Below are 13,778 nucleotides of genomic sequence, written 5' to 3' on the forward strand. Positions count from 1 at the left end.
GTTTATATGCCATTGTTTTCATGGTACAGCTGTAAGCCTAAAAATGCACAGTTAGAAAATACAGATGCAAAGAAAAAGTTTAAAAGTTTCTTGTGATCTTTACATTGGAAGGCAAAAAATTTCAAGTAACCACAAACTAAAATTATTAATTTTTTCCTCGAAGGTATTATTATTTTTTTTGTCCTCTTCACAGCAGAGAATGAGTCCTTTTGTGAAACACAACCAAGATATCTGTAGCAAAGTTTTTGGAGGATTTAAGGTACCAGTGATTTGAGCATTTAACAGTCAAAGAATATTGTCTTGAAATGAGAATTTGTTATTAGATTTTCTATCATACAATGTAAGAGTAAGAGTATTATATATGTGTTGAATTGAAATACAATAGACCAAAAATTAAAACAGGTAAACAAAATATTCAATAAAATATTGCTGATAGAGAGGAGGCTGGTCATTATGTAGATATTATGTACCACTACAGCATATATGGTGTAATCATGAGTACATACAGCTGTAATACACAGGCTGCATATTGTAGTAGATGGTGTAAATTAAGCATAAAAGTTGGAGTTTAATGAATTTTTCTGTGCAATTGCTTAAAGACACCTTGCCTAATGTTCTCAGTGTTTTTTCTATTGTTTATTTACAAATACCCTAATTGTTTTAGTTTTCTACTTCATGTACAAGTATGTAACAACAAAGGAATATTAACTGTATGAGAGTATTTTTATTGAAGTTACTGTACATGAATATATGAAAATCATATATATGAACTGCGAGCTGAAGAATTATATGAAAGTAGATCATTTCAGTTATAGACGCAATTATACTTGTGCAGTTGTGAAAAGAAAGCCTGAAAGAAAAAAAATTCAGGCTTGTACGGGATTCAAACCCCTGACCTCTGCTTTCTTTTCGCAACTGCAAAGGTTGCGTCTATAACTGCGATGATCCACTTTCGTATAAGTATTTTTATTCCTCTATGGTTTTTGTAAATGTTGGGGGCAGGGGGTAAAGGTTAGTGTTTCAGTCAGCCATGTTGATTTTTTTTTGCTTCAAGTGCAGTGGAAAGGGTAAGCTGATCCGTTAGGGGAGGAGCATTTGAATTTTAAGCAATGGAGTTGGAGTTTGGGGGGGGGATATTTTTAGCCTGCGTGCTGGCAGGATTGAAAGTGTGCACAAAGTTTTGGTAGAGGTTGAGCTGTAAAACCATGTGGAGAATAAGGAGGAGACGCTCACTTCTTGTGGCTTTTCTGCCAAAACTCTCAAGCACAAAAACAATCTGACCAGTTATGCAGGCTCAGAGATTTTCAGTCTGCAGAACTTTTTTTCTCCACCCACAACGTGTCTGTGAATGATTTTTATTTTCAGGTGAAATCCCATGAACATTTTTTTTAATTGCAGTTGCAAACATACACATCATTCCCTAGATTTCATCAGAAAACTAATTTTTTATTTTATTTTATTAGCTTTGCCCTGAAGAATACCAAAAAAAACACAGTGAAGATATGTAAACACTAGTAATAAGAACGTAACAATACACTAAATATAATAACTTAAATATTTGGGCAGGGACACCCCAACAGCTAAAGCCAATTACTGCGGACCCAAGCAGTTATGTTGAAAATAACAGGTTACATACACCTCCACTATAAAATACCTTTTTTATGTGGTAATGCTTGCACTTGTGTCTTTTTCTTTTTCTTTTTTTTTTTGATAATACACGGAGAGTTCTGTTTCAATATGTTCACTGTCTGACATAAGGTGGCTACCCATGTGTCATGGAAAGTGCTACAGACTGTATGGATAAAAGGTCTGCACTAAGACCCTCTTAGAACCTGGGTGGCTGGGGCATGCCTGCCTGCCCTCCACCACTCCCACTCCCCCCCCTCCCCCCCCCTAGAAAAAAAAATGAATGAAAAAATCTAGACCCTCAGAGGTGCACTTTCCAACACAAAGTGTTTTTTGTTGATGACTTCCCATTGTGATTATTTTTTGTTATGAAGAATAGAGTTAAAAAGACTTACATTTGTTGTTTATTTTTTCGTTTCCTTCCAACATAAGTTGTATAAATAAACTGTCAGTAGGGATTAGAGGTCGTGTGGGTTGTGGTGATCATGCAGGGCTAAGACAAGTTAACATTATTTTATTTTACACATCTCCCGATACGATATTGCATTTTTTTATCAAATGTAGACAATAATTATGAGCAAAGGCCGGGAACGTTTTAAAAGACAGATTAAGGTCCTTTTCTTGTGGTCCAGTTAGATTATCTACTCCAAGCTGGGTTGACTGGATCAGTTTCATGGTTTTGCTGAGTGATGACTCTTAGTTTCTTTAAATGGAATGGCAACAGTCTTCATCTCCTGGGATGGAATTTTTTTTGTGCTGATGGCAAGGGAGATTTTGTATATATTGACTCAGACTTTTACTGGATTTTTTTATGCTTTTGCCCCCCCCCACCCCCCCCCCCCCCTTACCCCCCAAGGATATCACTTTGCTAATGGCTAGTCCCTTAAAAAGAAAAGTCAATAAATTTCCCTATGGTATTCTAAATCAAAGTATTATAGCAACCATTAGCAAGACTTTCTCATACCTTTAGCAGACAGGTAGGCCTGGGGTGTGTGAGCACCCCCATCAGTAAAGTTTATGGGAGTGTTGAGCAGAATTAGCTTTGTGAGTTGTTCAGACTATCCTCAAAAGGGATATTCTTTTTGGTACTTTGATCCTTTTCTAGGATAGCTTGACCTAAACTAAACTACATGTATGAAATAACTATACATGAACATGTGTATTAAAAAATAGTTTTCTGTGTGTGGATAATATCGTCCCCCTGCTAAAAGAAGGCTGACTTTTCCCTGGTAGCAGGGAAGAGAAATGTTAATACAGCATTACAATTAAGTGATAATGCCAAACAGCTGGAACAAAGTTAATTTTTAATCTACATAATTATATAAGGAAAGGGTAAGCAAAAGGCAAGTTTTGTTATTAGTTAGTTGTATACATTTTATGCACACTTTCTATTCAACAAGGCCTTTTAGACATCCAGTGCAAGTGACAATACTCAGAGAGGAAACCCTACACAGAATGAGCTTTCACAAAGAAAGTGAATTGTTTTTTTTTTCTGTCTACAGCCACATATATACGGATTTCAAGATTACAGTGCCACAGAAGAGAAATAGCACACAAAGTTAAGAACAAGTTATTTAGGGACAACTGAAACCACTGACCCAGTGCAATGGATTGAACAGCTGTACAATGAAGATGTAAGTTAATCATTAATAATTAACCTAACAGATTGCCAGTGTTTTTATAGACTGTATATAATACATGTACTCACTCAGTATTTACTACTGAGATTTTGAGAAAATCTGATGTTTCTGGCTGGTGCCACTTTGAAATGGGGTAGTTCCTCTGAATAGTATACATGTAATTATTGAATATGTTAACAGTAACACACACGCACTTCTAGACTGCATCACTGTACAACTGCAAGAGACAACTCACCATTAACACAGGAGGTTGTGCTGGCAGGAAATGGCGGCAGATGCATGGGATTGTACTTTTTGCAGACAATAATTATTTTTGTTGCATCGGACGTGTTTTAGGCTGGGAGGGGTGCTTACCTTATTTTCATAGATGATTTTTTTTTGTCTTTTCCAGGGAATCATTAAAAGCAACATATACCCTCTTAAGCAGTTACTGATGCCCTAGTGTATTCCAATGCAGGAGGTAAAAAGAAAAAAAGTAGACAACTTGATGGAATGGTGTTGTACACAACAAAATTAACAGACTTAGAGGAATGTTTACAAACCAAATTAAGTAGCACAAACATACACTTAATTTTAATACCTGATACTTAGCAATATTGTATTTACATTTGCATTATTATTGCTTATTTATAAGCAATAAATTTTCTACAACTTTTTGACGGTAGTTTAATGTTGTACACTTCTGGCCCCAGTTGTTCAAAAGTTGGATAGCGCTGTCCACCGGATAAATCACTGTCCAACGGATAAGTGTTAGGGAAACCAATTGCGCTATCCACTGGATAGTGATTTATCTGGCCCCAGTTGTTCAAAAGGTGGATAGCACTATCCACCGGATAAGTCTCTATCTAGTGGATAGTGCAATTGGTTTCCCTAGTATTTATCCACTGGATAGTGATTTATCCAGTGGATAGCGCTATCCAGCTTTTGAACAACTGGGGCTGGCCTGTTCTGCCCAGATATTCATGGACAGCGGCAGAGTGTTGCATTTCCGATTTAGTATTTTGAGTCTCTTTCTACCTATATTGGTTAATCACTACTTGGAGTTGTACTTTAAATAAGATTCTGGTTATAGCTTTTCGCCCATCAGACATCTGGTATGGCAAATTGAAGCTACAGAAATAGAGGATATTACATGGCCGCGCGGGGAAACGAATTTTATCTCCGAGTGCTGAGAGTCCGCTCACTCGTGAGAGATGTTTTCAACACGAGAAGATAAAATTCGTATCCCCAAGAGGCCATGTAGTGTTCTGTTTTTTTTTTTTTTATAGATACTGGTGAAATTCCTACATAAAACACAACTTAATTGAAGCTCATCTGCGGATGCATCTGCGGAGAAGAGAGTGTCGACACGAAAAACTATCCGGTGTGTGAACTAAGCCTTAATCAATAAACCAATGAGAAAATAAAAATGTTTAGCCTGTTCCACAGGGTCCGGAGAAGGTCAGTTTGTCGTGAAAACTTCGAAAACTCTATTAAAAACGGGAAGCTCTCTTGTAATTAGCTAACCATGTCAGTAACCATGGTGACACCAATATCCTCACACGTGAAAGATAGAAATAAACAATGAACATTTTCAAGTTTTGGATTCACCTTGAAAATCAACCCCCTGACAGCATCGCTAAACTCTGCTTAAACATAGCGGATAAAATGGCCGAAGAAAATAAATCAGGTCTAATAAATAAATAAATCTTTTGAGTACACAACTTAATATTAATAAACAATCAGTTAACTTTAAAAACCCTTCTACTTTCCTATTCAAAGCTGAGAATAATCTGACAAAACAGCTGAAAAACCACCAGCTAAATTCTACTCCATCTTTAAAAATGAAACAAATCACTCTGAATTCATCAATCATATCCGGAATCCTGAACATAGGCGTTTAGCTTCCAAATTTAGGATAGGAAATCATAATTTAAAAATAGAAACTGGAAGATTTACAATCCCCAAACCTCCTGAAGACCTTAGAATCTGTGATCATTGCAACCAAAATTCAGTTGAAAATGAACTGCACATATTATTTCACTGTGATCAATACAACGATTTGAGAAAGACTCTTTTTATTAAAATCAACGACCGAAATACATTATTTACAAATTACAATATCCATGATAAAGTCTGTTTTCTTTTTAACAATACTGATTCACATATCAGCAGGCTAGCTGCTAATTTCATCTTTCAAGCATTTGAAAGACGAAAGAAACATAGTTAATTCTACCGTTCTATCACATCTTCATTTCCTTAAATTTAGCTGTTTATTATTGTTATTTTAATCGGTAACACCTGTACAAAGTGGTAATACTGAATAAACTTGTTGTTGTTGTTGTTGAAATAGTATCTTCACTGCGCGCGATGAAGATATGATTTTGTAGTAAAAGGAAAATCCTGGTATTTTATCAGTATCTATATAATAAATCGTTTTCCGTGGTGATACGCAGGCCTTGCACAAGGAATTAACAGTTTAATTCAGCATTTTTTGCCTTATTTCAGCATATTACTAGTATGAATCTTACCATATTATGTTCTCATGTTATTCATAATTAGTAAAAAAGGCCTTTTCAAATTAAATATCTGTCGTAACTACATCTGTTCATGTTCCTTGTTTGCAGCCGGGCAGGTTACCGTAAGGACTCCGTATGTACGTGGTTACTTGCGCGTAGAGTTAGTCTTGATCGTAACCGACAAAAAAGTAAAAAAGTCAAACTTACAACCCAAACAGCGTAGATAGATCCGCGAATCTCCCGCGCCAATCTCGAAGACATCTTCCAGAAGTTTTCAAAATGAAAGGGATAGTGAGTCTACTCAACCGATTTTCAAAATTAAAACCGAGTCTGTTCGAGAAAAGGTCCATCTTTCATTTGCCGCGCGTAGATTTTTCAAAAGCGGTGTAAATTTTTAGAAAATCTCTTTCGAAAATAGACTCCATACTAACAAAGGCCGTTTTTACTGTATTTTCAAGTTCAAAGGGATAGTACTTATTCTTGTTTAATCTTCTTCGTTTTAACCTCAAAATGCAAGTTAGACTACGAGCAGTCTCTCTTTTTTCTGTAGTCCGTCGAACAAAACGCGAGACACGCAAATGGCCACGCGCGTGACTGATGGCGCCAGACGGGAGAGGCACGAAATTGGCAATTTATTTGGGGAAAGGGACAATAAGATGAATCTTATCGTGCTATGTTCTAAGGAATTCGTTAATTTTCTTATCCACAAATTTCCTCTAAGCCTTGGCAGTAATGGATCGTGTTTATCTCTTCTAACCTAGTTTTCAGTTTATTGTCACCTCTTTGGGGCTTTAGGTTTCTGAATTAGCAAATCATATGATTAATTTCTCTTTAATTTCAAACTTAATATTCTTTTCAATGTAAAATAACGACTCAAACTCTTGCAAGAGAACTCGTTTTCATTCACTATCTTTACAAAGAAAGGCAAAAATACAACCTTCACTCGCAACGTCAAAGGCTACTGAGTAGGTAAAGGCGCACCTGGCTATGCATATGCACCTAGCCTTAAACGGGTTGAGCTTAATGCGGTTTCTGTAGCATGCAGCACCTCCCCCATAATCTCCATGGGGAGAATGTTAGTCCATGGTAGGTGGTGCCAATTTATAAACCCCAGTGACCACGCCTCCAACATGAGCGTTTAACTATATTCCAAAATGAGCAAAGAGATCCCAAGACGACGCCTACTCTTCAGAATAGATGTTAAGTATCCTTTGCTATAACGCATGATAACGGGCCTTGAACATAATCTCCGTAGCCTGACTCATGCACCCTCTATATTGCGTTTCCCTTCATACTAATGATTACTATAATCTCTTTTATGGTATCAATACCAGTAGACAATAACATTGAGGGTGTCCTTTATCACCCGAAAGACCGATCGATAAGAGACGCTTGGCATCTGTTTCCTTTAGAGGAAGCCCATATTGTGTCTTCTATTAATATTCCCCCTCCCACCACCACCACAAACATGCACCTTCGACTTATAGCGTAAAATCTGGCGTTTCTTTTTCACACGTTCATTGTGACTACGGACACGCTTATCTCACGTGTACAATTTGATGTGGCAAAGAGATTATGGCATCCGCTTTTCCACTTGAGTTTTTTTATATTTTAGTTTGCGTCTTTGTGTTTGTATACTTTATCAGTAACTGTTGTTCTTGTTATGAAGGTGTTTTGAAAAAAATAGATTAGATGTGAAGTGAATACCATTTCTTTATATTCTCGAGAATTTTAGTGCAAATTAACGCGAAGGAATTTTCCGAGAATTCCTGAGAAACCCTGGGATTTTCTGGAACAATTTTGCTCGGGAACTTCGCCAGATCAAGAGAATACAAGCAATATATCGAAAACAAAAGCAACGACAACAGAAAGGCGACGACAAAAGAACTCGTTATGAGGTGACAAAAATAGCATCGTCCGCTGTTTCTTATAGGAAAAGTACCCTTTTTGGGGACGGGGAGTGGGGCTTCAGAAGAGAGGGTAGGGGAAAGTCAAACCTAATTTGTTTATCGTCCGGGGAGAGTCACCCTTTCAAACTAGACAAACTGACTACCTCTCACTCTTTTTCGCCCAATCTACATCACTATTTAGTGACACACCCAGTTCTACTCGTTTTTTGCTAAGTTTTTAGTCTAAGTCACCTTTGGCTGAAAGTTTGATCGAACGGATCAAACAGCATTGTGTTTCAAAATAGCATCTGATATATAAACCACAGCTTCTCAATCCCTCTACAGAGGCCAAACTACTTTATCAACTCAGTTGATAATAAAACCAAACTTTTGCATGTCAGGCGCCACCACCGCCGCAACACCACAGTTTTATTTCTTAGAATTGCTTCCTTCAAAATCAGTGTTCATTTGGTACCACACTACGTACCTCAGAGTCAAAACATGCGATGCGCATGAGAAGTTTCTATCTAAACGGTTGAATTTATAGCCACCCCCGTCTTTTCTTTGCGTTTTGCTTTTTTGACTTGCAAGGCGTTAAAATGCAGTCAACTGACCCTCGACATTAATAAATATGGTTGTTTCTTTGAAATTTTCTGTTACCTAAAGCTGGCGACATGACAGAAGCTCGGGCTTCCACCTCTGCCTGTCTGGCAAGAATTGAACTTCACGGGTCCGTTTTAAAGGGCTAGAGTTGAGTTCACTAAGCAGTGAAAAAGGATGCTAAATCTGAATTTAGGACGTCTCCATAATTATAAGACGGGTAGCTTTCGTCCAGTGAGAATGAAAAACGCGTCACGTTATATAGAAAACAATAAATTACTGTATTGTTAAAAAAACGAAAAACGATTCACTGAAAAACAAAAGAGATTGCAGCTCCCTCTCTTAGGGCCTGTTTACATGGAGTGGGGGACCCCGGTCTAGTGGGGTTGGTTTCTTTTGTTTTCACGCTCTGGGGGACGCAAAACAAAAGAAACCTACCCCACTAGACCGGGGTCCCCCACTCCATGTAAATAGGGTCTTACTCTCGCTTTATGACCCTGGGTTAACTTAATTCACTTCCAGTGAGTAAAATATTGTATAAAGAGGAAAGAAAGGAGAACAAGTTATTAACTGGCCGTTTTTATGCTGGAGCCGCGTTTAAGTCGTCTGGTGTAAGACCGGGACGCATAAAAGTAGAGGTACACATTGAACAAAACAGAGTTTTCCGAAAAGGACAAAAGAGTGACTCTTCCTAGTCGTTTTCGAACGGGTTGGGCGTGTAAATGCGTCCCAGTTTACGCCATCCCGTTTTTAGGCAAGGCCCATTTAACGTCTGAGACGTTAAAGTCGTTTTTTTAGTGAGTGCATCTGAACGACGCAATTAACAGAAGACGTTAATGTCGTCAGACGTTAAATGCGTCTGTCTTATTTGCCGTTTTTACAATAGATGTTATAGTCATCTTATGACGGCTTTATCGTCTCTAGCATGAAAATGATAGTAGGTCTGTGCACCCACTTCTCGGTGTCTGGAAATTGGATGAATCAGTGCCTGTCGTGTTTGAAATATTACTTCACACTATCCCTATCCTTTGAGCAGAGGCTGGTGTTTCGTTAACGTTGTAACGTACAAAATGTAGTCTCGATCATTTTAATATCAGTACGCAATATCGCTCTTTCCTGAGACCTTTTTTTGACATCTTGTCATAAATGGGCAGTTTATGCCGATCGTGCAAATACAAGGCTTAGGGCGCCAGTGGCTCGACGGTTTGTTCAAATGAGCTCCCTTGCCATACGCGATATGGTGCTTTGCACATTGCTGCCCAACCTTCTCTGCAAACTATCGACTGTTTTTGACAGACGCATTATGACGAAATGCTTATCTCAAGTATTGAGTTAGAGGTCTGGCCAAAAAGCTGCACCAACTGTTTCTTCACTTGATTTTCTTATTTCTTTCTTTATTTCTTCCCTGTACTATCTCCGTTGTCCGTTGTTGTTACGAAAGTAGTTTCATGAAGATTACACGTGACGTCCGCTTTTTAGGCAAGCGAGTAAATACGAAAACACAAATTTAGCCTGCGAGTAAGCTCTCCTATTTGGGCGAGTGAGGGGAGTCTCGCGAGAACGCGCGAGCGAGCGGCGAAGCCGTGAGGGGCAGGGGAAAGGAGAGCTTGCAACGATCTCTCATAAAATTTCATTTGTACTTCGCCCAGACGAGGGGAAATTAGCTGAAAAATGACGTTTCGGAAATCAAAGTTGATTGATAACAGGCTAAGCTGGCACCCGCTTCGTCTGTGTGTCAAATTTGGTTCTCAGGGAGATCAGTTTGGTACCTAGCCTCTCACGCAGGCGTTTTTAGGGGAGCTCGTTTTTCATAGAGGGATGAAAAACGAGCTCCCCTAAAAACGCCTGCGTTGGAGGCTAATTGGTATACCGAGAACTTGTTTCAGCTCTCAAAGCAGACGGGCTCGTTTGATGTAACTGGACGCAAAGAGAATATTGCGAGCCGAGGATAAGTCGGACCGAGTTTGCAGTTCTTGTGGAAGGAACATGAAAACCCTTCATCAGTTGTAGTCGTTAGTGTCAAGCGCCTTGTTTAGTTTTGAAAACCGGCAAGGTGAAAGTGAAGAGTGATTCAAGCGCTGTCTTCCAACGTCGGTTTCTTCGCCCGATTGAATTACACTAGGAAGATCGGTTTCTTCGCCCGATTGAATTATACTGGGTAGAAAAATTCAGAAACATGTACTTGACAGTGTAGCTGTGCAGCGTGACCGTAAAGAAGGAAAAGAGAAAGAATTGGAAGCAACTGGAGTAAAACTTAAGAGAACCAAGTACAGGAAACGCTATTCGCCAGTTCCAGACGGACAAATATATCATGTTTTTGTTGATTGCGATGGGGAGTGGTCTTCTACACTGCAGTATGGACGACTTTTCAAAAGTAAACGAAACGAGAATCAAAGTAGTGAGTTCTTGTCCGAGCGAACACGTTGAAGTTCTGTGTCCCCGTGGAAAAAAAATCATATCAGTGATTAAAAACATTGCTTTAATGTTGTTGCGAAAGCGATTTATAAATGTATAATTCTACGCCCTCGGCTGTCTAAACTTACTTGACAGGAAGTTGTCACTTTTTTAATCTGGGACACGTTTGCAGTGACAGTTTTCACGCTTTGCGGAGTCCCGGGGTTTCCGGGGAGGAAAAAAAAAATTATGAGAGATCGTTGCAAGCTCTCCTTTCCTCAGCCCCTCGTTCGCGCGTTCTCGCGAGGCTCACTTCGCTTACCCAAATGGCAGAGCTTGCTCGCAGGCTAACACAAACTTTCCAGTCTGGCAATCACGAGCGAGTAGAGCTAGTTCTATTACTGAGGTACAGCTGAAGATCAATAGAAGGATGCTGTATTCTGATGCTAAAATGTTTTTATACATGTTCCTAATTTTTAAGTAAGATCAGTATCAGCCCGAGAATCATACTGTGAAAATGCTTTGCCGCTATGATCTATCTTTACCAAAATAATAATTACGGTTCTATCAATACGTTCTTCAAGGAACATTTATTTAAATGCTTTAAGAAACATAAGCTTCATTAGCCCAACGACACCTTAACATAGCAGTGATTGAATTTTCAAATTCCCTCACACAGTAACAAAGGCTGCATCAAAGCCTGATCTTAGGTGTTACTCAAAGTCTGGCAACTCGTTGTAGTTTTACCATTGAGACGATAAAATTTGCGTTAAATTTTCGCTTCAAGGGAAGTGAATTTTGGTCTTCGATCGTGCAAAATGAACCTCCCAAAATTTTAACAAAAGAACGCGGTATTTGGAGAAACTGATGAGTGTAGTCTTACCTTATTATAGGAAATTAACGCGAATCGTTAAAATTCGCGTTAATTTTGTTGAACGTTAATTTCCGCGACGTTAATTAAGTGCAGCGTTAATTTCCGCGCTCTTAATTTCCAGTATTTTAACTCCAATTTTGGAACCTGTCCAGACATTCCTGACATTTCTTTCCCTTTACCCTTTATTTTTCATCTTTCACAAAAGCTAAGACGAAGGTTTACGATATTTCGAGTTCATCTTCATCGTTGTCGCTGTCAGAAGTGATGTCAGCTCAGTTTTGAATTTTTTTGGATCCAGTGTTGAAATAGATTTGTTTCAGTTGTCACCACCAACTGTGTCTTAATCGCGTTAATTTCCTTTATTATGAAATTCTACCTCCTCTTTCGCGTTAATTTTCTTTATTCGAAAGTCCTTTTCCATTAAATTCGCGTTAATTTAAGTCGCGTTAATTTCCTATAATAAGGTAGTCTGCTTGGCTATTTATTCAAGGCTATAGATGAGTATAAACAAATGAGCAAAATGGAATTTTGAAGTTATACCCAGTGATATTTCCAAAAGTTTATCTTATTCATGATTGATAACGGTGTGACCAATAGTTATACCCTGGGCACCAGAGGTTTTTCTCGCGTGCGGTGGTAATTTCCGGTGTTGGCCAAAGGCCGACACATCTTCGGCGCCTTTTTTTCGCGCGGGTCACTATAAAGACTTGACAGAAACCGGAAACCGCGGTGGAAAAGTCTCTGGCACCCAGGGTACAATAGTTATTACGCGAGCCAGTTACGAATGGTTATAGACACAAGATTAAAAAACCGTCACAGTGGAGCTACTGCAACATGTACGTTATTCGGTTCCATATGGGAATTTAAAAAATAAAAAGATTATGAGAGGGTCTCAATGGGGTTAACCGATAGGCGTAAAACGGTTAAAAATTTAGCCGATAGCCGTAGAAATTGAAAAATCTTAACCGTTAGCCGTAAATATGGTAAAAAAGAGTTAACCGTAAAAGAAAGTGTTCCCTAGATATGCTACTTTTAAGGAAGGTACTAAACTCACTTATGGTTGAGTTTTTTATTTCCCGGCTAGTGTGACTCCGTACGCACGTTAGGCGAAGCGCCTTTTAGGTGTTAACCAATACCTAGGCTCCATTTCCGGCGCTCTCTCGGGTAACTAATTTTTTCCAAGCGAAAGTGTGGCTTCTTGCTGGGGATTAATATTTGCAATTTTCAAGAGGTCGTGCCCTCGAAACACTAGTGAAACGACACGCAGAGATATCTGTTTGTAAAACACGTTGCCTATAAACAACATTTCCCTGTTTTTCTCTGACGCTACGGTAGACATTGCCATGCCTAGTCCCTGTACGGCGTCTTCCCACGCAATCTCGGTCAAGGCATTTCGGTGGCGAACTCGCTCGGACCACGTGACCAGAAACGCATTAGCCGCGCGGAATAATGCGGCCTACGGACAAGGCAACGGCATCCGTACAGTCCTTCGCTATCATTAAAAACACTGGACACGGGAACTTTGTTATTGGCCGTTTTCACAATAGAGCTAGAAATGGATTATCCGTCTGAGACTTGCCTGTGTACAATCACGTTCTCCCCACAGACACCCCTTCTCCGTTTTTTCCGAGGGGAGGGGGCGGCTGTACACGGGCTATCTGGAATAGATAATCTTGTCTTCAACAGTCAGGCGGATTGTTCATTCAAAATTAAAATTATTTCATCATCAAATTAAGACGTATTTCCTATCTGAAGCGGCGAATAATCAAACGGATAACCCGTCTCACACGAATAATCCTTCTCTAATGTGAAAACGGCCATTCTGTTATAATGAGTGTCGCGCCCCGGCCTTGAGTTGGGCGTTCGCGTGTTTATTAGAAGTGGAATACTTTATAAAAAAGTATGATCTATCAAATGTTAAAATTTTTCAAAAGAATAGCTTATTTCTTCCCAAGATGACCCGAAGACCTTTATTTTGATTTAAAGATACAAAAATGCAGGTCAATTAATATTTAACTTTTTGAATCAAAAGAAGTTTATTTATAACTTCTTCGTTAACCGTAACTGAAAAAAATTAACCGATAGGCGTAAAAAAGCCAAAATTTTAGCCGTTAACCGTAAAAGCCACTACCCCATTGAGACCCTCTTATGAGGCTTTCGCAATCTATACGACGCTCAGCGATTACTCCACAATGACGTTTTATTCTAAAACAACAAGGCAGCCATAGGAACATTCAGTAACAAATCTATAATAAAA

At 38.9% G+C, this 13,778-nt stretch overlaps 1 long non-coding RNA gene across 2 annotated transcripts in view; it reads left to right on the plus strand.

Moving 5' to 3' along the window:
• The window catches only part of LOC140931233 (uncharacterized), a 42,129-nt gene that overhangs the window by 5,907 nt on the left and 22,444 nt on the right, over window positions 1-13,778 (plus strand). The window contains exons 3-5 of one of the 2 annotated variants that reach the window (XR_012164940.1): window positions 194-259; window positions 3,129-3,260; window positions 3,658-4,018. This is a non-coding gene — a long non-coding RNA (uncharacterized lncRNA). Of the gene's footprint in view, window positions 1-193; window positions 260-3,128; window positions 3,261-3,657; window positions 4,019-13,778 lie in introns of those variants that run through there. The other variant, XR_012164941.1, reaches the window with a different exon arrangement.

This window comes from Porites lutea, chromosome 3 (genome assembly GCF_958299795.1).
Source record: "Porites lutea chromosome 3, jaPorLute2.1, whole genome shotgun sequence".
NCBI classification, from domain to species: domain Eukaryota; kingdom Metazoa; phylum Cnidaria; class Anthozoa; order Scleractinia; family Poritidae; genus Porites; species Porites lutea.